Source organism: Botryllus schlosseri, chromosome 3 (genome assembly GCF_051294905.1).
Source record: "Botryllus schlosseri isolate E-star chromosome 3, Bs_hap1, whole genome shotgun sequence".
Classification (NCBI taxonomy): domain Eukaryota; kingdom Metazoa; phylum Chordata; class Ascidiacea; order Stolidobranchia; family Styelidae; genus Botryllus; species Botryllus schlosseri.
In genome coordinates, this window is record NC_137238.1 from 13,415,391 (window position 1) to 13,439,388 (window position 23,998).

The following is a 23,998-nucleotide window of genomic DNA, read 5'->3' on the forward strand; positions in this document are numbered from 1 at the left end:
GAGATGTTTCAAATCGACGCAAAAGAAAGCAATACCTTATTACGTGAAAATCATGGTTCCGTAAGTTCATTCGACTCGTTGCGGCTTCAAGCAGATGTACAATTGCTTCAGGCAATTGCAAATTGTACATATGGTTGGCCATTATCCTGGCATATTCATCCATATCCCTATCATGGGGTTTAGTATTGTATAACAAAGCCGACACCAGCCCTAACACTACACAAATAAGCGTGAGAGTTAGGCTATTTTGGTACCAGAGCCTGTAATAACAACATCATATAGTGGCAGTTATATATCGGTTTAGATGGCACACGAAGTTACCGTTGGCTTCTATGACTACTGTTGATCATACATGGGACATTAGCCGTGCAGATGACAGTTCAAATTGATGTGAAATAAAGCAATACTGTATCACATGAAATGACTTCTCGAGCGTTTATGGGCACTGGGCAGTGTCGAATAAGCCAATATGTGTATACTTACGAATCCGTTATGCAGTTGCAAGTTACATATAACAAGCCACTGGGGTTGATACCACTTCAATAGCATGGAGATGGAGATATATAATATAGTTACTATGTTATGAAGAATTGGAAGTGAATTGCCTTCCGCGAGATTGCGCGATTACGTAATCGATTACTCATCGGCGGCGGCCGCGTGATTCGTGGTTATCATGTCTACCTTTCCAAGATCGTAGCGCTGGGCTATGAAGCGCTATAGAAGCGTGTAATGTCTCGTTTGAACGTAGAGATTCATGCGAAACGCAATCAGGTGGTCATATACCAAGAGAGGGCCTAAGTATGACGTCAGGAGATATAGAAGAACAAAATTGTATTTTATTTTCAAGAAATCGAGAACATTTTCTCGCACACCGCTATTCCCTCTGGCGTATGAGCCGTAAGAGTATCTCAGACCGCTAGGCGGCTACTTCAGGTTTACGGCAATATATTGGGCGTCGATTTAAACCATATGGTTGACATTTTATCGTCTTTTTTGTGGATGCAGTAACATTTTGGTCAGTTGGCCGGCGATTAGAAAGGGTTAATTGTTTTTTGCTTGTTTTTTAAGTATTGTCGTCACTGAAGATCGAGTGTGACGTCATAGTCGATCGACATTGATAATTGAAAATATAGGGCAAATGTCGCTCCTTTGACGAAATAGGCTTCCAATCCCTGTCATATACGGAGCAAAAATATCATTGACCAGGACTACATCGTCATGTAGCCTTTTTACGCTCAGCGGTCGTCATCATCAGAACATTCATTCCGTGCAATGATCTATTTTTACGTACTATAGCCAGTCGCAGATTCCAACCATCCCATGTCGTATGCGACTGATATTTCAGGTGGTAATCGTATGTAGGCTCATACAACATTTATTTTGGAAAGTATTTACACAATATGGCATAATCATCTATCTTTAAAAAAAACATTTATATACGCTCAGTAGGATTGTTCAGAATTGACCGACTTTCAAAAAGTCTAGGTTTTCAGTCCGTTTCCCATGTCTTATACCTTAAAAACAAATTCTGGCAACTTTTTTTTGTAATTCATCCCCTGCATCCGTGTGCACATTGCCGTTTTCTCATGCACCTGAAAATTTCTTCGGAATTAGGGGATTCCCCCGTTATCAGTGACTCGACAGGAATGGCGTGTGTTCTCATTGACGTGACGCGTATGTTCTAGCGCTGATGAAGCGCTGAGCACGGCTGTGAAACGGGGATCATTGATTAGTCAGGTGCCTTGCTGCTTTGTTGTTGATGGACTGTGTTTACGATTGAGGTGCAGGACTTATCAGGCGGCGTTTTGACTCATGCTATTAGCGAGTTTAGCGCGTGATTAGTGAACATAGTATTATAGCAGTATACAACTATTTGATATAATAGACCTGATACTCTTTTCCTTTCTACTGGGATAGAAACAAAGCTTGCAAATGTCTATTCCAGTGACTGGGGAAAACCGCCAGTCGGTTGCTCTAAATTTTTTGTTATATCCCAAGATATCAATATACTGGTATGAGTTTTTCCAATTTAGGAATAACTATCTTCGATAATATATAACTGGATCTAATCTGGCTACTCCTGTGCAAGTTATGCAGTATGTGTTCGACCTAAAACTCTAAAAGAACTGAAATGTTTTCCACTATTCTTTGTTGCTTGACTGAGTTTATGTATATCTGTTTTTCTAGGATTAGCTGTAGTGCGAAATGTCTGAAAAAAAAATCGTCATCTAGTGCAGCAGTACCGAAGAAAACTAGAAGAACACGATCGCAGACACAGCATTTCTTAGTTGGGCCATCTGAGGAAGCCATTACGGGATCGGAGTTGCCCACTCTGAGGCAAGTTATGAAATATGTGCTACACCTGAGAGAGCATTCATTTTTAAAAAATAAACCAGTCAAGTCGCACATCCAGATCGCAGTAGATGAAGTGATTGGTTTTTAGTTTGGCATAAAGACTATCACAAAAGTCAATGCCACTAAAAGACTGGAAACAGTATGGAAACAATGGCTGTCACTAAAGAAAACTGCAGGCCGGCAATATGTATCAAAAAAACAAAGCGACTTTGAAGCCAAACTGAGTAAGCTATGGGATATAGGAGCCCCTGACGCGATAGCGACAATTGAAGCAAGTAGACTTCTTTCTGACGATAAAAAACGTGAAGACATAGCATTTTATCAGGATCAAAGGGGTCCGAGATTAGCAACGATCGGTGGCAAAGATAAAGTGTTGAACGCGAAAATCCTGCAACAAAAGAGACGGACCATGAGTGCAAGAGAGTCTGCACCAGCATCAAGTAGCGAAGGTGAATTTACAGAGAGCTCATCTATATCTTCACAGGTAGCTGACACTTCTCACAGCACTGATTTTGAACTTGCACAGTCGACATCTGGTCATTCCGCTAAATTTTTGACTCTAAAAGCTCCTGTAAACCTATTCAGCGATGAAGACCTATGCCGGGTTTTTGATCGCTTGAAAGTCAGTGATAATGCCGCTACCATGATAACTGCAGCACTGATTAAAGCTTGCGATGGCAACCCTAATGACTTCCATCTTTCAAAATCTGAGACCTATCGACGACGCATTGCAAATCGTTTGAAAATTTCCGAATCTATCTTTGAAAAAATATCCACCAATCCACCAGAGCACATTGCATTGCACTGGGATGGAAAGCTCACTAAGAGTCGTCTAGGATATCAATTTGAGGCCTTGGCAGTGCTCGCATCGTCTGCGTATTCCGGCGCATTTAAGAAAGGGAAACTTCTTGGCATTCAAACTCTGGAAAGTGCTACAGGAAGAGCACAGGCTGATGCATCATTTGAACTGCTGGAACGTTGAAATTTAACAAAATCTGTTAGAGCTCTTGTGTTTGACACAACATCCTCAAACACTGGTAAAAACAAAGGTGCGGTTCCGTTACTTGAAGAATTGATTAACAGGAAAGTTTTCTACAATGCCTGTCGCCATCATATTTATGAACGGGTCATTCGAGAGGTTTGGAAGTGTTTGTTTGGATCAACAACCACAGGCCCTGAAAACACGGATTTTAATACCTTCAAGAAGAAGTGGAAACATATTGATAAATCAAGAAGCTATAAAACGCTGAAGTTTATTGAAGGCAGCTGGTCGGCGATGAAAGCTGATGAAGCAAAGCAAGAAATAATTCCACTGATGAAACCCAATGATGGAAAGCAGAAAGAAGTCTTGATAAGAGATGACTACAGAGAATGTGCAACAGGCACCTTGGCGATTTTGGATGACAAATATTTTGATCATCGTTTTCGCAAGCCTGGTGCTACTCATAGCGCTAGATGGATGAGTCAAGTCCTGTACTGTCAAAAAATGTTCATGTGGAGTGAGCAAATGGACTATTCTGAAGAGTTCATTGAAAAGTTGGAACGAATCAATACATTCATTGCTTTGTTTTATGTTCCAGCTTGGTTGAAAACTGGTATTGCATGTGACGCACCTTGGAATGATCTCAAATTCCTTCATGACATGAAAAACTTTTCATTATGCGATCTCACTGTTGCTGATGTGGCATACAAGAAATTGGGAAAACATCATTGGTATCTAACTGAGGAAATGGTGGTATTTACCATGTTCTCGGCTAATCCAAAGATTCCTGACAAACTGAAGGAAGCGAGGGCTGCTAAATTGCTGAAAATGCCAATCCCTGAAAAATTTCGCAGAGGTATGCCTCTCAGTCTGATCTCTGACTCTGTCTCTGAGTCAATGAGTATGGTCGATTTGATTGGGCCAGAATCGTGGTTTCTATTTGATGATTGGTTGAGTCTTCCAGTTTCGGAATGGCATACTGATCCGGATTTCGTGACTGCTCAAGAATTTGTGAATACTGTTGAAGTAGTTAATGATGCAGCAGAGCGTATGGTAAAATTGAATACCGACTATGCTGCGTTCATAACGGATGACAAAAAACAGCGAGCGAGTCTCCTACAAGATGTGGAAGATCACCGGAACAGATATGCAGATTTCTCGAAAGCAACCATTTCATCCACCTGATTTATGTAATATTTTGCCAAGTTGATCTCTTTCTTTGCCTTATTTTTTCGTTTCCTGTGATGTTTATTATGTGGCTGTGAGTGGATGGTACATTTACAGTTGTATTCTTGCATATGGGGATCCAGGAAATTGATGAACAGTGCTGGGTAGGTTTGAGGGGTGTAGGATATGTGATCCAACAAAATGACTATCAGTTTTAGGTAGTTTTGAGCAGTTTGAGCAGCCGTGTGGGACATGGAAATGATATCCTGAACTAGGAATGCCTTATATAGTGGGGTTTTGTAGCACTCCAAACCGCAACAGCTGCATAAATCCATGTTATATGTCACTTTAACTAGGCTAGGTAAAATCGTGACACTCAGATTTTAGGGGAATCCCCTATTTTCAGCTGCTGTTCTTCCAGCTCAATGTGCACACGGATGCAGGGGACGAGTTACAAAAAAAAAGTAGCCAGAATATGTTTTTAAGGTATAAGGCATGGGAATCGGACTGAAAACCTGGACTTTTTGAAAGTCGGTCAATTCTGAACAACCCTAACGCTCAGCCATCAATATATACGGAAATCACGGCAAAATTTCTTCTTGTGCTTTCCCCGGTAGCTCTCATAACAAGATTTCACTGCCTGTACACTAGGGTTGTCCAAAATTTCTAAAATCTTAAAAATACCCCGTGATTGTGTCTCATTCTATAGATTATTGATGAAAAACAACAATGAGCCTGAAAGCAGCTTACATGAAAGCCGTTAAGATTTCGGGCAAAGCGTTTGAAAGTAGCTGCTCAAAAATGGGCGGGCCGCCGACCATAGAGCGGCGAGAAGACCAGTAATCACGTAACCACGGCACTTGATTGGCTAATTGGCTAACTTATTACCAGGGCATTCTAGTTCTTATCGACTTTCGAGTTATAAGGCAGGGTAGCATTTAAAACAAATGGTGTTTATAAACTCTTTGTTTAAAATCTGTTCTCAACGGTGTTTTAATCAAACGTTGTATAATAATGCCATAATTGTGTAAATATTTTCGAAAAACATGTAGTGAGAGCTTGCGGATGATTTGTCCCTAATATAGTCGACGTATACGATATGGAGTGGCTGGAACATTCGAAATCTTCTTTGGGTCGACAGTTATAGAAAGTAGATACCCAGCAAACACCCGATGTCCAGTTGACTTCCTGCGGAAAAGACGCAGGACGCCCAGTGTTACTTCCCTGGAGTGGATTTGTCGACTACTAGAAGCGTCCTAAACACTTCCTGAGTTGGTCTACTGTGGACGTGAAGCGACTCCATATGGACTCATTGGATCTGCTGTGAACGTGACGTGACTCCCTATGGATGCGTCAGACCTACTGTGGACGCGACGTGACTCCCTATGGATATGTCATTTACCACCTGTTCTATTCCTCAGGATTACCATATCAGGACTCCCCTCCTAACCTGGTGCAGTTACATGGAATTCAACATCATATAAACTAACGAACTGTTTATATTGGGTTACTGTAAAACGACAATTGCAAAATACAAGTACAACATTAACTAATGAACTATTACTGGTAAACAAAGTTCAGGCTTACGTGAAAAATCGATCAGGAAGTCACTACGAATAAATGTGTCAGTGGGAATTTGCATGTAACAGCAAGTTCTAAGTCAATTTTATATTACCATTACAAACATTGCAACTGAAGTGCATCATGAAATTAGAAATACACGTGTCACATGACTTTGAAAAAGTACAACTGCTAATACAACTAAAACAGGGAAAAGCATGGAGCAATCATAAGTAAAATTTACATTGCATATTATAAAACAATGCATCATTTGCACCGCATCATGTTAAGAGCGCGAGTGCGTATTCGCAATAAACTTGGTTGCAACAACAGTTTTCTTCTTGGTCTTTGTTTTGCCTGAAACATATTCAACAATGTCAGCAAATCATTTGTAGAGCCACTCTGCTGACATAGCACATGAAATTTGCGTCAGAGCTGCTTCAATTTCTATTCCCTCATGCATTAATTGTGATCCGCTACTTCTACTTGTGCTGAGTGATAATTTATGACGATACTACAATGTCTACTCGAGTACGGGAGCTTCTGACGTTGTGATACAGAGTATGAAACCCGTCAATCAAATTATATTGTGGAAACACCTCAAGTACATACTTCAGTACTTTCCAGAACTTCTACTTTACCTAAAATAGTTTTGATAAGCCATGTATATCGCTGCTTGAGTGCTTGAACCCGAGTAGAAATACATTGCGTTATTCTTACTTGTACTAGACTACTGACGCTACAAATATTTCTAATTGAGTGCTGAACATGATTGCTTTCCTTATCTCTGTTTAAAAGCATACAACTACGACATTCCTCAAGTCTCCATATTTTGACCATGTCGACACTTGGAAGTAGTTTGATGTCTTGTAAATCGCTATTTATACTATTTAGTACGGTACTAACGATGAATACTTTGACCACCTTTATTTGGAACTTATCACCTACTACAACTAGGGCTTGCCACGAATCTGAATAGAGCAACGATAAGTCGAAACAGATGATCTTTTAGGGTACATAAATTGTATTCAACAAGAATTAGAATTCCGATTCTATGTACCACTGCGAGGCCTAAAAACATAGATTCGTCATATCGCAGAACACGGCACATGTAGGACGTAGCTACGCACGATCGTGTGAATGACAAATGTATTGTCTCAAAGTACAATAAAATAGGAATTATCTTAAATCTAAAAAACATTCTTCGATATGATGTAGAGCCGGTATTTATTTTCTTCGAATTCGCATACGAGATAGATATTTCAACTTTTCCTTGTTCATAATGTTGTCGCATCATATAGAGCAGAGGCTTCAAATTCAAATGTGGTCGCAGGTCAATTTCCGGATTTTTGACGACGCAGCAAGATAGGGATATTCAATGTATAATTTCCATGTAGGCCTTATTTGACGGGAGCTTGCAGACAGGCATTCCACAAACATCTCGAGAATATAATTTACTATTGTATTATTCACGTTTGACACGAAAAAAATCACAGTTTTGAATATTTCAATAAAATTATTTTTGTGCTGGGCATAATTTGTTAAAATAATGAGTTATAGAGATGATGCAATAGGATGCATCATGACATCATCAAACTCTGGGTTATACTATTTCAGTTGGTGGACCTTTGACGTGTCACAGTTGTATTTTAAAATCTACTGAAATTTGATCTGGTATCAGAGCATTTGAGCGGTGTAGCCTAATCCGGGTTTTGATATAGTCGTGATAAGTAGGCTGTGGCTACTGTCATTACCAAAGTCAAATTAATTCAGAATTAGATGTTGGCTTCGATTATTATTGGAACATATCAACAACTTTAGCCATAGTAATAGCATTGTTTCTTAGCCTTAGCGATCGCACACTTCATGCTACTCATAAGATTTCTAGCAGCCCAAAATTTATTTTCAACACAATTTCTGATGGTACCTATATTAAAATCAGATAGTCAATTCACATAAAATTGCGCATAGCACGAGAACCACAGCATATAGGTCTAATTCCACGATGCATATCGTACCACAAAAGGGTCTACGGGCCCTGTTCAAGAACCCCTGGGATAGAATAGAGCACAAAATCTTCTTTTAGAACTTTTTACTTCATTTTGAAGTGAATTTTACAAGCCTGGTAAATGGCTAATTGTATAGTAGAAATTCAAGGCGTTGCAACTATTTAAACTCCGGTGCAAACAATATGTACTTTGACCACCAACTATGATTAAACGCTAAGAATGCCTACGCAACACCTCGACCAAATCTACTTTTTCAAACTTATTATTTGTATACTTTCCAGAAGTGCATTATCTACTTCCATTTCGAGTAGATCTAACGCAACTTTAAAGTTGTTACCTCTAGGTGTGTATAAATCCATAACATTACATCTACTTCAGTTCAAAAGATGATTACTTTCACAGCCTCTGGTTTTCATGAAGTGTATTCAACGTTTTATACCTTTTGACTTTTTCCTGAGGATGACGCAGCACCGATTTTACAGCAACGCTTGTTCCATGTGGCAGTAGTTCTTCCGAACGTTTTTGGTTCCAGTCATCAAGACATACTTTGTACAGTGTTCTTGACTTTGTTGAACACTATCAATTGAAGACATTGCCGATCTAAATAATCAAAGATATTATAATGTTTGTAGTGAAGCCATTTGTCAAGAAGCCAAGCCAGGAATCTAGAATATCCTGTAAAAAATAAAGACAATGAAGTTCAAGCTGGACCATTCGCACATTCTACTCACTACAATGACTAATCAGTAGGGCTGAGCACATTGGTATGGTTACTCAAATCTCGAACGAGTATCAATTCTTATGATTCGAGCCAAGTATGTGACTATTTTCAAGACAGCCTACTGAAATTACACGCTCTGTGCCACTATAACAATGCAGTTTATAATGAAATTATAGTTCCACCCAGCACGTTTTAGCAGCCCGACTGCGAACCACCGTCAATTGTATATTTCCGCATCATCGATGGCACTTTTTTCAGGGTAATAAATTGCTAATTAATGAAATATCATAAATCATCATATATAGTTCGTAACTTCAACTTACATAATTTAACATCTTGATCCATGAACAATGCACCACTGCGGCGCCTTCCTCTGAAGTTTAGAACTACATAACATTGCCTGTTCAATATCTAGTCTCCTGGTAGAAATGAAGTAACTTTGTATACACAAACACAGATATGTCCCATCCATATATAGTAAGAATCCATTGATAATAAGGTTGTGTTTTCTTATCGACGGCAAGATGACCATGAGCAATCAGCCTTCATTAGGACCCATCCATAGCCTACTTTTTGATACTGCTGCAATGTAGGCAATGTTTCCGTGTATATATACTAATATCGAAAGTTATAATCAAGCAATAAAAGTATGCACGGAGGCCGTGCCAACATTGCGGTAACATTGCCAACAACCCGTCTGCACCAGGCCATGAACATGTTAAGTTTATAGAGTTTATAATTGGTTTAGTGTTTGAGTATCCTTTGATTAGAGCGAGGTTAAATATGGGCTAACAAACTATTATAATGTTGTTCCTAAAATACCCTAAATATAAACCAATATTGCCAAAAATTCTTACATGTTCACTGAAAGCCTCAATTATTTTATTAACGCTATTATAGATGGTTATGGTTATATACTGTTGTGGACACAAAAATACGAAAATGGATGTTAATGTGATGCTACAATCTTCATGCATCCACAAATTCAGCAATCTCACATTCCATAAAGGAACATTCCACATTTCTGTAAGCCTATACATAACATTTCAAAATTCAGTATATACCGATATGTTTTAAAATACCGGTACATTACTTGATGCGGCATCTGGCTTGCTGAATGGGTCCTGCAGTCCTAGGAAATCCTTGTAAAACTTTTCACAGGATGCACATGAAATGGCAAGTTATTGCTTGTGAGACATTATGGAACAGAGCACAATAAATCAGACTTCTATGATCAATACATTATCATATAGTATCAAATGTAGCCTACTACAAGAATTATCGGCTTGCATGAGTTACCAATTAGCAGCGGGTCGATCAATTCCGTCTGTAGGCGATATTACAGCCGTGTCACTATAATCATATAATCGAATTCATTATATCGCATCAGCAGTTCATGATGATCGAGACTATTGCTGTTTATTAAATATAGCACTCAAATACCAAGCTCCCTGCCCTTCCGGTACTCATGATAGAGACATCTCACAGTCCACGCTGTTAACGTTTCCAATTATGAACTAAACCATTACTGTGATAATTCGTCCCTCCGCCATTGCTACATACGGTGATCAAATTGAATTACACGCGCGGCGCATGCGCGAAGCTCGCCAAATAGAAGAAGGCAGGCTTCTGGTTTTATGGTTGGATGAATCTGAAGCAACAGGCGTGTTCGACTCCATTATCGAAATAGCCGAGAGGATTGCTTACTGCGTTGTTCCGTGATTGGAATAGTCATCACAATCCCATCATGACGATTATCAAGTTCTGATATCGGAATATTTCACATGCATTACGAGTATTTGCCCCTGATGTGGGCATTTTCGACCCAGTAATGTCACAATAAAATAAGCCACTGTGTCTCTGTATCGCACATTATATCGAGCCTCTTTAGCACTGTGCGACCGCAATGATCGACAGCCGGGCTTGTGAAGTTCCACGCGATGAGAAAGTCACACCATATCAACATCCACGGCTTCACTCCACTAGATTTCACTTGTATCATGACTGTATTCAACACAACTTATTCAGCATTGACTGCAGAATAATGCACATTTGAGTTCATAGAAACGATTTCCCAGTAAGGACATCCAAATCAACTCCTGTGTTGGTGGCATCCAGGCATCACACTATTATGACATCCACTGGAATGGTCATTGGTGACTGGCATAGGAGCACTCTTAAAGTTACTTCCTCTGGGGGTCTCTTGGAGTTACATAATTGGACGTCAATTTGTGACCTACTGAGCAAGTCCTCAGTCACTAAAAGTGGGACGTGGGACGACTGGGCACAATTGTGGACGTACCCGTAAGTCCGTGGGAGATCGGGTGTTTGCTGGGTATATATACGGAATGGGTGTTCTTATGACGATGACCTCTGACCGTAAAATTGCTGCCTAGCGATGTAGTCCTGATTAAAGATATTTTTCGTCTGTTTATGACAGCCTATAGCGGAAGCCCGTTTCGTCGACTGAGCCATATGTACCCTATATTTCAATTTGCAATGCCAATTCACTGTGACGGCACAATTAACGATTCGTGTTGTCATGACTAAAAAAGAATACAAATAGTTGCCGAGTTTTAAACATGTTTGTTTTAATTTGATTTTGATTTTATATGCAACCCTACATTTATTCGATTTAATGTACTTTGGAATCAAATATCCAGTTTCAGCATAGGCCCAAAGCTTTATGGGAATGTCGTTTTCTATACTCTCATTCCTCAGTCAGAAGATATGAACGAAGACATCATTCTGTGCATTTGCACGGGGGAGAATGTGGTATAAGACTGGACGAAAAAGCTGAAAATGATGCGTTTGCTTCAGTTAGCACTATTAATAAGCATCTGAAGAAGTTGGGTGAGCATTTATCTGATTTGGCGACGTCTATTGAAATTTATATTTCACACCTCCAGAACATAAAACATCTGTTAAAGACTCCATATCTCGCGCACGTCGAAGTTCTTTGTATGTGAGGACTGTAATCATAAAATTATGATGGAGAATTTTTCAAGTATTTTCGGTCCCAGTGATCCATCGGTACCACATCTCCCCTACTATTTCTGAAAAGCGGAAAATATATATCATGTCTTTTGTTCAGAAATGTGATCTACTAAAACAGGTTCTAACGCTTAAAAACTCAGAGACCACTTGGCCAGATTAGGTCATGCTATGTGCTGCTAGATTGCGATACGATAGTAAGATACTAAGTTGCTAACGGTAGTTCCATGCGTTTTGTTTAATCATATTTACTGTAATGAAACATTCCATAATGACGACAAAGCGGTGTAAAAGTAACCACGCAATTCATCAACAAAATTAAATTCGGCAAAACTTCTTTTAAAAATCATGTTTGTCACTCCATATTCACTGTGCGCAAAGCGTGACGAAAATCACGAAATCACCAGTGTTGCGATCATCCCCGCTATAACTACCAAAGTACAGAAGTCGCCGGGCAAGCAGCACACAGTGGCGTAACTTTGGCGAAAGACGCGAATGCCCTCTTCGAACTTTCGACATAGACTTCGTTCATATTCACTACGTAACAGAATATGTTGTTTGGTATGGTTGTACACCTAAAATTTAGGGGATGATTCATCACCTCATGAGAGGCCCACGTTTAGGAGTTTGTTTTCTTTTTTATGAGGCAGTTTCGGTTTCGGCCATGAATGGCGTTCAGAAGTTTTTATATGTCGTGACACTAAACTTTCATTGTTATTATCTACAGCTTCCGACGAATTGTTTTCGTTCTAGGCCTGAAAGATAACGCGAAGGGGGAGTTACTGAGGCGCAGCGAAAATGAGCGACAATTGAAATGGTGAGAAGTCAGCAATTGCAAGATGTATTATATAATGATATACGACGATGACGGACAGGGTGCTTACGATCAGGAGATAATCGCATCCCCAAAGATAACCACACATACGTTTCCGACTTCACGCGAGTTCGCACATTTAATAGCTTGGCCGTTATTTCCGATAAGCAAACAAACCCGAGGAAATAACCGAACTCCACATGGCTTTGTTGGTATTTACAAGGCGCAGGGTATCTTGTAATAGATCTTTCTAGGATGAGGAATATGAATCGGACAACGAAAAATCCTGTGTCGGGAAAAGAGATTTTGATTACGACGAGAAAGACGCCGGTCTATTTTCGATTCTCATACGACAGCGAAGGAGACATCGACGATCACACGAGGGTCGCGGTGAAACGTTTTGTCGAAGATAGGCCCGAGGCAGAGATAAAGAAGCAGATTGAATTGGCTATACAGGTTGGAGGAAAATACACCACCAAGTATTTCGCATCCACCAAAATTGACAAAGACGGATATAAGCCTACCTGGGTAGCAATAAAGGGTTCCATCCTTGGAACGCTGGATGTATTCATTGATAAAAAATAATATTATCTCATTGGTGACAGCATTAAAATCTGCTTCAAACAACTTCTCTTAGGTTTGAAGAGTATGCATGACCAGAACATAATACACGGAGACCTGATACTTCAAAATATTCTCATTTGGTCAGATGGCAAACGATCGAAGATAACAGAATATGACGAAATGAAGCAAGTTGCCGACAATGAACTTAAAACCGGGATAAGGGAAGACTTGCAGGCTACCGCTAAAATGTTTTACAAATGTTTTGAAAATGAATTCGAAATGTGACACAGGACCAGTCTTCGACAAGAACATTGGACCCCATCAATCGGGAACGGTTTTAAATAAATGGTTGCGTCTACTCGATTATATGGCGATGAGGCACTTGGTACCTGGGCATTATGGTATCTACTTGGGCGCGTATCTTGTCATGCATATGTATTTTGATGAGCCAGACACTGCAGATACATTAAAACATCCATATTTTTGGGATGAACACAAAATGATGTCATTCATCACTCGCATGGAAAGTTACTTGTACAGAGTTAAAATATGGCTAAGACGGACTAATTACATGGATGAACGCGTGGACGAAATTCGAATGGAAGATGCGACTGACATCGAAAGAGAGGGTTCGATTGCACAGACGATCGACGTCGAAACGGACGATGAGCCTCGGTCTCATTGCTATGAAAAAACAGGAAAGGAGATAAGCGGGGGCAATGTACCAAGTCAAGCGGCTGCCACCAAAAATATTGTGGGATCTTGTGATTTTGATGAAGAAAAAAATCCGAATAAGACTCACTCGATCAGGAATCGCGATCAAATTGAACATGTAGAAACAGGAAATGAGATAGACGGCGACAGTATAATAAGTCACGTCGCTGATAACAAAGATGAGATCATGAAATCTTGTGATACTGCCGAAGACAAAAAACCTAATGAGTCTCAGTCGAGCAAAAATTAAGAGTCAAATGCGGACAAACAAAAAAGTATTGGAAACAAAACAATAAGTCAAACTGAGGATGATGTTGCTGAATCTCATATAATCACAAACTCCCTTGATAATGTTAAACGAACAATTGCTCATAGGTCTCAGTTGAATAGCATTGTCAAAACGGATGATGGTACATGCATTGGGAGGACAAGAAGGAAATGGAAGTCATGAAAAAAATTAGTGATACGTTTGCAAGCGCGTGTTGCGATATAAATCGGCAAGAAATAAATTGGATAGAGAAATTGAGAGTGTTTTTAACCGAGCATTCCAGCGATCCCAGAAAAAGGAATCCTCTAAAGAATCTATCCAAATATCTTGAAGGCGAAGTCAAAAAAGGGGAGAAGTATATAAAATCAGATCTAATATCATTTCTTCGTTTCATCAGAAATACACATGGGCACTGCAACGACAAGCCAGCGAAATTCTTCAGTTCGGATAGTGATGTATTAGATGTGTGCACCAAAGTTTACCTGTGGATGCTTTGCTTGCTACATAGATCTTTATGGGAGCATCGTGATGAAGAGTGGTTGCCGCGTGACCTTCGTCAGTTTTTCGTGACGCCTCAATTACTCGAAACCTTGAATTTCCTACCAGAAAAGTAAACAATTGGAACAGTGGAAATGTGACGATTTTTTCGTCGCACGGCACTAAACGTATGCAGGCCTAGTATAGTTCAGAGATTACCCATATTATGATATATTAAATTATGACATTAATCCAACCATTGACATTGAAGCAATTTGAGTGACGATAATGGTGACTCTCGTTATCGCAATTTCATTTAAATGCAGTGCGGGGTTTTAAAAGAAAACAATATTACGTATATATATATAGCCCACATATACATAAATATTGGAATTGCCGAGACGCACCTGAAAAACCTTCATATTTGAGACGCACACGATTCAAAATTGTTTTCCGTTTTGGTTCGAATCATATTCCTCTGCGGTGTTTTAGTTCGAATTTTACTCAATTATCGTGCAACCTTCATATATCAGGTGCCAATATTTACTGCGCGAAAGTGATAAACAGCAACAAAATGACTTTTCTTGAAAATAACGTCCTAGGCCTACTACTTATGTATGAAAATTAAAAATTATGAAGATTTTTATTATTTTAAAGCGAATTCCGTAGTTGCATTTCTTGAAATACCCGTTCGGGTCTTGAACACCCGCGCCGTCGATTTGATATGAATCAGTGCCAACAATCCATATCCAGAAATATAGGTGGTGGCGCAAGTAATAATAACTAGGGATGGTGTGGACGCGACGTTCACGTTCGCGTTCTGTGTGTGAACCTCTGGAATTTGGAGGTTCGCATTCACAAACGAACTTGTGTAGGTGCTGTATCGTGAACCTCTTTCATGTAATACAATATATCATGTCATTATGTATTAATGTATTTCGTTGAAAGTCTTCATTTTAACTTCGGAACACTCTCTGCATGGCACTGGTAGCATAAAAAAAAATTCAGCACTAAGCGAGCATGCAGAGTAGCAAGAGCGAAATACACGACATGTAGGATGTCAGCGAATTGCGCTGACATCAGTCATTTACATCAACGAAACTGATATAAAGAATGCATCGATATCTAATGTAATAATTATTGATCAGGCCCACAGGATCTATCTTGGTTTGATATCCTCTCCGTATTATTAAAATAAAATCTGTCCGATTGGGGTGTTGGCTACTGTATATCTATAGTTTTTGAGACAATGTCTGGTGCAAAAACCGGCGTTTCACCCTTAACAATACATATGTCCTGTCTAGCCGAGTTCTACGGCTGCAGATTGGCCACCCATGGACTACAGAAATTGTAGGTGTACACTGGACAGGTATGAAATATTTCTACATTCACCCGAGTACTTAAATAGGCCTGCCTACATGTAGTAAGCACCGAAATATTAAAGCAGTGATTTCAACCTTTTCGGATGTTGGATTTCATCACGATTGAGTCGAAATTTACTCTTCACAGAGAGAATATATAAAGGTCTATGCCCAGCGGAACTCAAGATATATCCTTGTCAACGGGTATTCATTTCCTCCATGCGTTTGACGCTGTAGTCTGAAAGAATTCTCTGTCCGGTTTTCAGAAGCGGGCTTGGACGGCTTTAGGTATAACAAATATCCCCCATTTTTGCATTCGAACGCAGAAATAGACTACAAATTTTCCTAGAAACGAACAACAACTCTCGCCTATTATGTCTTTGTAGCATATTCAGTGGTCAATGAGAGCCGCAAGAATGGTAGGGGAGATGTGGTACCGATGGATCAAAAAAGTGCAAAATGAAAAATGACCTTCTGCCCCTCAATTCTTCGGCCGAGACTTGCAAATCTTTTGCTGTCTTTTCACTTCGATACAAGCTCTACCTATCGCTGACATTTACATGAATATCCGCCTTTACAACAAATATTCATAAACTTTTAAAATTTGTTGCTCGATCGTATCATCGGTCCCCACCCACTGGGTCCAAAGGCACACCACCGTGGGACCTATGAGACATACGCGCAAAAATTCAAATTTGTCAACTGGTTTTGTTATGTACTATAATCTAAGCTACAACAAGCCAATGAAGAATGTTTCGTCGCCACCTTCGAGAATAAAATAGATTTTATCCACTCAAATGTTGGCATAAAATCACTTTTTGATTTACTCCCAAACTTACAAAATTATTGCCACATACATATTACCCGCAAATCGACATTTCGACTTTCAAATACCCCGTAATAGCGATAGAACATCACAGGTAACTATTATTTACTGTATCTATATATGTAGGCGTGTTTCGGTTGTTAAGTGATTAGTTGGTCCATCTATTCTGCTTGATTTGGCTATGGTACCATGGGTCCCCCACCCTATAAAAATTGTAATTGAATTGAAAATATTTCACTCAAGGATGTTATTGATTCGAAAAATATGTGCCATTATATACCCTGAGACAAGTCCTATTTTTCACATCAAAAATTATGGCGGGTTTGTTAGTCGGGAATGTGATATAGAAAAATGTATATGTCGATCCAAATTTACATTACACCCCCTGAATCATAAATCATTTGTCACAGACCCAATAACTCACGCAGGTCGAAGTTTTTTGCTTGTGGGGAAAAATTCTGCGAGCATGCCATTGTAGACAAATTCGCGTGTATGGGATAATGACAGGAAATTTTTCAAGTATTTTCGGTCCCAGTGTCTCATCCACACCACATCCCCCCTACGTTGAAGCCGCGGTTGGGAATCGCTGGATTAAGGTAAGTATCTCATGTAACTTGATATTCAAAAGATTGTCCGATCAAGGAAGGGCTGGCTTTCTACATTGAACCGCCATTTCTCCAATCACCGGGATTCTTGACATGAATCAAGGCATCCCAACATAGTCCAGATGGCCGCCGATGCCCCTCAAAGCATGCCTATGCCAGGTTTCCGCAACACAGGCAGGGTTTACGCCGGGTTCCCTGTTTTCACGATCAACCTGACTGATGGTCGAACCTGGAGAGACTGAGAAGTAAAAATGAGGAAACTAAAACGGTGCCGTGCACCCACATAGTGAAGGCACGGTATGGTATGGTATGGAAGTATGGTATACTATGGAACGAAATTCGGTATGGAATATGGAAGAGTGCAAGTATGGTATGGAATGTTCTTTCCATACTTCCAAACTTTTTCCATACTTTGACAGTTTTGCCAGAATCATTACAATGCTCCTACTTTCCATTTCATAAAATGATTGCATACCTCCAAAAATCACTCCCTGTCAAAGTCCATATCTCAAATTGTGATTCTTGACTCACCCACCCTGGTCAAAATCTAATTAAAGACAACAAAGTAGCGCTACGTGCATATGAAGGAAAATAATATTAATAATGAATATTCAAATCAAATCTAAATATCTCAAAAACGAATGATATTCGACCGCTGTCGCGTTAACTTGCATTTCGCTTATTGTAACTTCCACTCCGTAAACTACCGAGAAGTTTTAAAATCGCAGAGTCTGAGAATGTAAAAGTTACATGAATGTTCTTATCAATTTGTTGAACTTGGAAATAATTTCATGCGCTCTGGTAGGATGATCGTCACGCAATATCTATTTGACACAACCATCATTGTAATTCAAAATATGTAGCTTGTCTTGGAGCCAGGGCTTTGGAGACGGAGCCGGAGCCGGAGCCCGGAGCCGGAGCCGTGTATTTTCGCCGGAGCCGGAGCTCTACATAAAATTCAGCCGGAGCCGGAGCTGGAGCCCGTTTTTTGAGTAGTAGCTCCGGCTCCGACGTATTTCATAAGATGCTATTATATATGCAACAACCACATCTGCTGATTTATCATAATTGAACAGCAGGCCTGAATTTTGTTGCTGTGCACAGCAGTGGCAGAGAGTGAAGTGCGTTCTAGTGCAACTATGATGTTATCGACAATTGACAAGTATTCTTTATGACTTCACAAGCCAGCACGGCGGCACCTATGTCTTTGTTGCTACATCGGATGTTATTGACGGCCGACAGACTCTAGATCAGTGCTCTTCAACCTTTTTGGACGTGGTACACCCTTTTAACGTTTTCTCAAAACTCGTACACCCCTGTTCATTAGGGGTCTTCAAAAATAACTTTTTTCTTCAAATCGTACTGGCTACTTGATAAAATTGTTAGGTTACCTAACTTAAGCCTACACACCAAACTTGGTTCAATTCCAACCAGTAGCCGCATGGCTGCGGGAAAAGAATGTTTCTATTTATTATATAAAAATAAATAACAAAAAATGTGAAATTTTTCTGTTCACCCCATGAAAGTATTAGGTTGTCTATAAAAATGATGTTCTTAAAATTTGGTTCAATTCCAACCAGTAGAAGCGGAGTTATTGCCGTCAAAAAAATTGGATTCGAATAAAATAGTATTTGGTCACAGAGTCTATTCGCAGCCAGTTAGGCCGCCCGCCACGCAAATTGGAATTTATTTCGTGTCAGCGCCAAAACAGCATGACATTACGAACGATAATCAACCTAAATGTAACAGTATTGGGGAGAGAGTAGGTAAAGCTACTGCTGCAGAAGCGGTAATTCAGATCAGCGATGATAGCAGGCGCACCAGCCGACTGCGTATCAGGCCTGCCTCACACCACACACAGTCGATAGTAGCACATGCGCTGGAAGAGATGTCAGTAACCTCAGATCGTATGCCGCTATACACAGTCTATTGTCGCTAATTGGCATCACTAACAACAAAATACTAAATTGCAAATGTATGGCGAAATATTGGACATAAAATCGGCATTTTAAAACAAAAGGGTTTCGATTTCAACATGGAAGCTGTTTCGACCCTGGCTGGCTACGTCACTTCATTTATGTGCATTGCGGTATTTATTAACGTCGGGTAGGAAGTACCGATTCAAGAAGTCTGAGCTATCGCGGCGGTTTCCACAAAAATCACTAAAAGACAAATGACTATAGCTGAACACATGTTTGTTAACCGTCTAACACCAAACGGAACCATTGGTCTATTGCCGACGGCTAAATGAATAGGAGAAATATTTGCCTATGACATCACAATCAAGCGGTGTACAGTATTACCTTTGAGATAACATCGTACCATATTGCTCATTAACCTGTGCGTCAACCTGTACTGACCCATAAACCTGCCTTTGTGGTAGCTAGCCATCGGCTCTTTGTAATTCGGGTCTGGTACACCCCTGTACACCCCATCCGAGTGGTACACCCTTTGCAAATTCTGGTACACCCTAGGGTGTACGACAACCCCGGTTGAAGAGCACTGCTCTAGATTACTATAGATAACTAACCTATGGGTAGATTAGTAATCTATATAGACTTCGAATGACCAACCTTTTCGGCTAAAGGGGCACATGCAGTTGACGAACGAGTATGCGGTCCGCTAGCCACGCCAAGCGGGTAAAATTTTCAAAGATTATAAATAAACTAGTTCAGTAATATTATTACTTGAGTACGTTGCGGGTCTACTGTATACCGTCCGCTAGGCTCAGTTTGCAAGGACACGACTATTCGGCGTCTGGCCACATCGATATCGAAGGTCTCCGATTATATGTGACAATCATTTGGTGCCTCCATTTCACCGTCGACGATCTTTACGCGAGCGCAACGCGAAAAGACTTTCTCCCGTAATTGCGAATACAATTAGACTCAATCGGGTAAATTAGGCGGTTTTTTTCATTTCCAGTAGGGGGTAGGCTACAAAGCAAGAAATCGTGTGACAATTAAACACGCGAAGCGTGAAGAAAAATTCCACTACTATTTTAGTTTATTGTAGCCTAATGTACAACGATTTACCAACAATGTGACTGGACCCTGGATCTGAAAATGCGTCGGAACTGATATTTTAGTCATCAACATCCCAAGTGTCGCAGCTAGACTTGTAATTTTTGGTTGGCATTGCAAGTTCACAATCTGAGCAATTCATTTTCGATAATATAATAGGAAATTACCTCGCGGGTCACGCAAAACCCTCTCGCAGGCCACATCTGGCCCGCAGGTTGGCCACGCCTGATATAGACAGGCCCACTCGATAATTTTAGAGCCGGAGCCGGAGCTGGAGCCGGAGCAGTGGTAATAATGCGGCTCCGGAGCTGGAGCCGGAGCTAATGTATGATAGAAGAAAGCTCCGGAGCCGGAGCTGGAACAGTTTAAATTTACGGCTGCTCCAAAGCCCTGCTTGGAGCGAAGGTACGATATGCCGGCCTCCAAACACGAATTAAACTTCATGAAATTAGGTTATCTCTGATAAAAGAATATAAACCCTGATCTTAGCTAATGAATCTAATGTGTGGCCAACAGATTGGCGGGAAAAATCGACATTTGATCCGCTGTAACAAAATGATTGTAGTGATGTAAATATATATTCTAAGATATATTCCAATCCAGTGGTTTCGAATAGGTGGATAATATAGGGGTTTCTGGTCACCTGTACAATAAATCACATTATTAACCTCGTTTATTAAAGGTATGTATGAAATGCTGATCGTATCTCTAATATTTAGGCCTGTTAGCTCATTTGCAATTCAGCAATTCGTATTACCAGTGTCTCCAATTAGCGAGAATCGACTGGACGCCACGCGATCTCCGCATATACGATGTTATTCAGTCGCATGCGAAATGGTGTGATTGAAATCACATTATTCGTTATAATAAGAGTTCATATGTATGTGAATATGTATTCAGGGAGATCGAGGACCCGCTAATTGATAGCATAGCCGGACTTGTTACATATGAAATGACATAATTCTTTTCGAGTTATGTAGCGTGCGAAAGTGTAGACTTATGGAGGCTTATATCTAACAGCAGCAAGTTTATCTGGCCCATGCATTGTTTGGCATTTACACATATAATATGATGCTAACTCGCTACATTTGGAGATATTTCAAACCCTTCCTATTTTTCTGTCGGCTTACACATACATTTGACGGAAGCGCAACATTAAGTTTACGGTTACCAGTTAACTGCTCATTCATTTCATTGCGTGCTGTTCAATTCCGGGGGGTCTTAACTTGCACAATAGGCAAGTATTTACAAAACAAAGTCTTACCGAATTATATTAGAGGGAGCAATTTTAACGGGTGGAAATATAGATTTCAGGTTGTGGGCAACGAAGAAAAAAGGGTTGGGAAACACTCTTCTAATTTCACAATATACCTCTGGTCTATGTAATTTTGTAGATGATGTTACTGCTAGCAGTCCGTTACCACACTAGATTTACATGTCATGAGATTCTGCTGCTGTGATTTCCAAATAGTCTTGTGTGTAGGTCTATATATTATACGTTCCTTCTTCGATGATAAGGCAACATACATTGCTGACGACATATGATATAAAGAAACTGGGGATCAATGCTCCCTCTAAGCTGCGCACGTGCGCAAATGCGCAGTGCTGAAACGATCTCTGCGTACAGAAAATCTACGCTGCGCACAAAAAATCAGAAATGATGGTTTTTTTTTGTTACGCACTGTTGTCCAATGGACTACGCAGGCGCGCGGGTTCATGAAAATTAAGATGGAACATTGTCAGGGCCAAATAGTGTTATCACTGAAGTCTGAAATCGAGGTACAAGTGCGCCCCACAAAGGTAACTATTGCGCTCCGTGAAGGAATAAGAATTCACAATCACGTGCGCCTCACGGAAGATATTTTTTTTAGTATGGCCTCGTACGAGTGAGCGATACTGATATCATTTCGTTAGCGCATTATTTTCTGGGAATGGCGAAATAACATGGTTTACCGAAGTTATAAATATTAATGGGCTAGCTCAAAATTAATCTTCGAGAAACTAACGAATAGTCTTCTCCGCGTGGCATGAACATTGCGTAAGATTTACTCAGGGCCATAACTTTCGGACCTAAACCCCCCAATTGGAGGGGCCGAGCTCGAAGGGGGTCCAAAATTATTTCGAGAATTAACATAAATCATGGTGTATTTTTTTGGAATTTTTCATGAATTTTTTTTCGCGCTACACGCGTTTTATTATTGTCAGATATCTGATTATTGGCTACCCTTTCCCAAGAAAAATTACGCATGATTTATAGAAATGGACAGTTCAGCGTCGGCCATTACCGCACCGTGACGCGCCAAGACATATGTAGTTAAAGGCTATTTAACATGCGACTCCAAGAAGTGCGAAAGAAAGATCAGCAGCGAGGAAACCTTGGGCGAAAAAGACTGCCCCGGTGCTGACCGAAAACTTCGATATATAGGAATATATGTGTAATTGTCCATGTCCGTAGACGCCTAAATGGCTGACGTCGAATGTTCCTGTCCTGGCGATCCGAGTCCCACAACAAGACAAATGCCATATCGAGGGAACATTATTTTCCAGTCAAGAAATACCAATTTGAAATCGCGTAGTCTTTTACTGTAGTACGTTTTGACGATTTCAACATCTTTTGACATAGCAGATAGGGGGTCACGAAATAGCATCATGTAACGAAGTCCTTATATCAACGGGTACGCCCGAAGATGTTTCATTAATATTTAGAGGGCATATCTATTCCAACACACCTCACTGGATCAGCTCTAACGGTAAATCTGATTATGTGAGCAGGGAGAGGATAAAAATTGATAGCAATATATATGCAATTCCCGATCATATTGGCCGATGCAATCATGAATTATATAAATATTTCGCGCTTCGCGCGTTTAGGGACGCTGCTACTAAATGGGCACCCAATGTAGATGATAAGTACCGGAAAAGCCTAGAGCCCTAGGGGAGTCTGGAGGGCGAAGCCCCCCAGTAGATACTTTTATCACCCTATTGAAGAGTGGTTGCGCACTGTTGTCCGAAAGCCTGCGCAGTAGGGCTGTTCAAAAATAACTTTTTTTCCTGAATCTTGCTGGTTACTTGATTAAATCGTTAGGATGCCTTAAAAAACGACGCATACCAAATTTGAATTCTTTCCGACAAATATTCGCGGGTTACGTAGAGTTTGAAAATTTTGGATTTGCCCAAAAACGCAAAAATTTTTTTTTTCAAATTTTTCTGCCAACCCCATGAAATTGTTGGGCTGTCTTCAAAAACTATGCAAAACAAATTTGACTCAATTCCAAGCCGTAGAAGCGGAGTTATTTCAGTTTTTATTCGATAATTCTGGGATTATCCTTGATTGGTGGATAATCCAACAATTATCACCGAAAAACTGGAATAACTTCGCTTCTACGGCTTGGAATTGAGTCAAATTTGTTTTGCATAGTTTTTGAAGACAGCCCAACAATTTCATGGGGTTGGCAAAAAAATTTGAGAAAAATTTTTTTTTGCGTTTTTGGGCAAATCCAAAATTTTCAAACTCTACGTAAACCGCGAATATTTGTCGGAATGAATTCAAATTTGGTG

General features: G+C 40.1%; 2 long non-coding RNA genes across 2 annotated transcripts in view; one reads left to right on the plus strand and one right to left on the minus strand.

Moving 5' to 3' along the window:
- Positions 1–23,998, plus strand: part of LOC145434923 (uncharacterized) — a 310,059-nt gene that overhangs the window by 221,070 nt on the left and 64,991 nt on the right. The gene's annotated exons all lie outside the window — the stretch shown is intronic.
- On the minus strand, positions 5,986–11,127 carry LOC145435812 (uncharacterized). Its single transcript, XR_013914039.1, has 4 exons — positions 10,502–11,127; positions 9,118–10,445; positions 8,513–8,673; positions 5,986–6,421 (listed from the first exon to the last, which is right to left on the minus strand). It is a non-coding gene; the product is annotated as an uncharacterized LOC145435812 (long non-coding RNA).